Source organism: Mus pahari, chromosome X (assembly GCF_900095145.1).
Source record: "Mus pahari chromosome X, PAHARI_EIJ_v1.1, whole genome shotgun sequence".
Classification (NCBI taxonomy): Eukaryota; Metazoa; Chordata; class Mammalia; order Rodentia; family Muridae; genus Mus; species Mus pahari.
This window is the reverse complement of record NC_034613.1, coordinates 82,719,312-82,723,073: the sequence shown is the minus strand read 5'-3', so window position 1 is coordinate 82,723,073 and position 3,762 is coordinate 82,719,312. Positions and strand designations below refer to the sequence as shown.

The 3,762-nt window shown below is 39.8% G+C and overlaps 1 pseudogene; it reads right to left on the bottom strand.

Moving 5' to 3' along the window:
• Positions 1-3,155: 3,155 nt before the first annotated feature.
• Positions 3,156-3,428, bottom strand: LOC110314306 (annotated as a pseudogene).
• Between the last annotated feature and the right edge of the window lie 334 nt (positions 3,429-3,762).

Sequence of the window (3,762 nt, the reverse complement as noted above, 5' to 3'; positions counted from 1 at the left end):
GGTAGCAAATGTGAGTAAATTTACAAATGCTCACTAATAGAGATTTTATTTTAGGAAAGACAAATAGTTTGTGCATCTGAGAGAACGGATGTGGTATAAGTACTCAAAATGATAGAGATGCCAGAGAAGGTAGGAAATTCTCAATAATGGAACTTTTAAAAGACTTTTCCAAAGACCCTCAAATTATCTTTGTAGCAAATTGAAAATAATTGATTCAGGGAGCAATATAATCAAAACTATTAAATGAATAGTCAATTCACCACTTCCTGTCTTTTCTTCTCTTGGTGAATAGCACTCATACAATTATGCAAGACCAAAATCTGTGAGTCATCTCATCATAATTCTAACATCTCTCCTAATATGCACTAGGTAGTCAGCTTTCTGTTTCTATATTAGTTACTTTTCTGTTGTGGGATAAAATAACAGGACCAAAACAACCTGTAGAAAAAAGGGTTTGTTTCAGGTTATGGTTACCAAGGAAAAAGAATCTATTAGGGTTGTGAGGTGGGTGGGGAAATGGTAGCAAGCAGCAGGTATGGTGGCAGGAAAAAGCCAAAAGATTACAATTCTCAACCTCAAACACGAAGCCAAGAAAACAAACTGGAACTAGGGTGAGGCCCGAAACGCTCAAGAAAGCCTGTCTGCAATAATGTACCTCCTCCAGAAAGGTTCCTCCTCCCAAAGTTTCTACAACCTCTACAAAAAGTACCACTAACCAAGTATCAAGTGTTCAAATACATGAATCTATAGGGAATATTTCTCATTCCTACCACCACAGTTTCTATCAGACACCAGGATGAATTATTTTGGCTCATGGTTTTGAAGATAATGAGATTGTATCAGCGTAGAAGTAGTACATGAGAATAAGCTGCTTTATGGTGGCGAGGGAGCAGAGAAAGAATACCTCATTCCTCCTTAGAATAGGGAACAAAATACCCATGAAAGGATATAGGTACAGAGACAAAATTTAGAGCTAAGATGAAAGGATGGACTATCCAGAGACTACCCCACCCGGGGATCCATCCCATCATCAGCCACCAAACCCAGATACTAATGCACATGCCAGCAAGATTCTGCTGAAGGGACCCTGATATAGCAGCCTCTTGTGAGGCTATGCCAGTGCCTGGCAAACACAGAAGTGGGTGCTCACAGTCAGCTATTGGATGGAACACAGGCCCCCCAATGGAGGAGCTAGAGAGAGTACCCAACGAGCTGAAGAGGTCTGCAACCCTGCAGATGGAACAACAATATGAACTAACCAGTACCCCCTGAGCTCGTGTCTCTCGCTGCATATGTAGCAGAAGATGGCCTAATCGGTCATCATTGGGACCAGAGGCCCCTTGGTCTTGCAAACTTTATGTGACCCAGCACAGGGGAATGCCAGGGCCAAGAAGTGGGAGTGGGTGGGTAGGGGAGCCCGGGCAGGGGGAGGGTATAGGGAACTTGCGGGATAGCATTTGAAATGTAAATAAAGAATATCTAATAAAAAATGGGAAAAAAAAGAATAGAGTCCCACTATCATCTTGTTTATGGGGACTTTACTTCCTATAAGGCCCTACCTTTTAGTTCTCACCTCTTCATTAGCACCAAACTAAGCAAATTGAATTTAATACATGGGTCTTTGATGGCATGTCAGATCCGAGTTAAAACAAGATCCACCCCTCTGCCATCTGTATCCCTGCAGGCCTTTCTCCTCCAGACAAACCAGCTTCTTCTGGCCTGGGTCCCACCACGCAGCAAATTCACTTGTTTCCCTTAGCCTCACTAACTCTGTGCCCTCAGCTCCCGCCCTGCTCCAGCCAAAGGGAAGCTCTAATTTCACATCAAACACAAGCCAAATCCACACACCAAGGTGACATTGCAAAAACATGTCTCTCAGCAAATCCACTAGCCCTAAAGAACTGTTATCCAATGAGAATTACCTACATGAACCACAGGATACAGAACTTAAAAGAACAATCTTGGTACTGGAGAGGGCACTGGTTGCTCCTCCAGAGGTTCTGAGTTCAATTCCTAGCAACCACATCGTGGCTCACAACCGTCTATAATGGGATCTGATGCCAACTTCTTGCATGCAGGTATACATGCAGAAAGAGCACACACACATACACACACACACACGCCTTTAAAAAAGAAAAAAAGAGCAGTATTAAACTTTATCAAAGAATTCAATGAGCTTAAAGAAAACATGAATAACAACTCATTGAAATTATAAAGGATACCAATAAACACTCGCGTGATTACCAAGAAAGCACAAATATACAACTAAATGAAATGATGAAGACAGTTCAGAACTTGAAACTGAATTCAGTAGTTCAGATACAAATACTGACGAAGACTCAAGCTGAAATGATGTGGAATTGAAATTTTCAATAAAATAATTAGAAAACACAGAGAGTAACCTTACTAGTGGAGTGGGTAAAATACAAGGTAAATTATCAAGACTTGAAGATAAAGCAGTAGAAGAATTGAGCCTCTCAATCAAGGAATGTGAAAAAATTAAAATGAATGAAAGGATTAAGCAGGAATTTAATTTTATTCTGTAAGTTGTGTTACTCCAGAGAACACTGACTAATGGAGCAACTCTAATTAAAAAAAAAAGAAGAAGAAGAAGAAGAAGAAGAAAAAGAAAAAGAAGTCTACCCCTTGTCATGAATCAGTGGAAGGAGAGGTCCTTGGTATGAAGGCTCAATAGATACACCAGTATAGGGGAATCGAGGAAGGGGAGGTGGGAGTGGGTGGGTGGGTGGAGCAACACCCTCATAGAAGCAGGGGAAGGGAGGATGTGATAGGGTGTTTCTGGGAGGGAGGGAAACCAGGAAAGGGATAACATTTGAAATGTAAATAAAAAAATATCCAATTAAAAAAAGTCTACCAAAATTTTTTGAAGACTAGTTAAAAGCAATATTTCCTAAATTAATAACAAAAAGTGCAGAAACAGATGAAGCTCTTCAAACTCCTTCTGCAAAGCCATTTTATTCTAATGACAAAAGCTAGTAAAAACACAATAAGAATTTTTTTTTATTTCTAAACCCACATGTTATTTATTGCAGACACAAACATGTAACCTCAATATGAGACATCTAACTAAAGTAAGCACTTCCCAGACCATGGCAGCAGCTCTTCCAAGGCTTAGGCTTGTCCCAGAATTCCTGTTACATGGAGTAGCCCATACCAAGAGTCATGGCCCCCACAACAAATCCCTGGGCTGCTACACACATGTGGATCAAGTGAATGCACATCTTCATATTTCCCCTACTCTTCAGCTTGTGTAACCCATATGCAACAATCGCTGCAAAGCCTGCCATTCCAATGAGAAAAAATGGTGTCTCCTTAGCTTTCTGAATAAACTTAGACCCCTGACCTTCATCGTATGAAGAGTGAGAAAGGTCTGTGTTGTTTGACATTGTGATTTCTTGAAGAGTCTTCTGAGAAGCTGTGTCCCTTCCAGTCCTGCCAGCTTCTGGCTGCCATCCCCAAGTGTGAGAACACCAGCTTCCACAACAAGAATTTTTTAAGAATGAAAACTACAGACCACTATCTATGATTAACACATATTCAAAAATATTCAATAAAATGCTTACATATCAAAATTATCATCTATCATTAACAAGTTGGCTTTATTCTGCAGATGTGAAAAATTATTCAACATAAGGAAATTAATAAATTGAATAATTTCTTTATAAATGGACTCAAAGACAGTAATCACATGTTTATCTCAATATATGCAGAAAAGGCCTTTGACAAAAATTCAACATTACT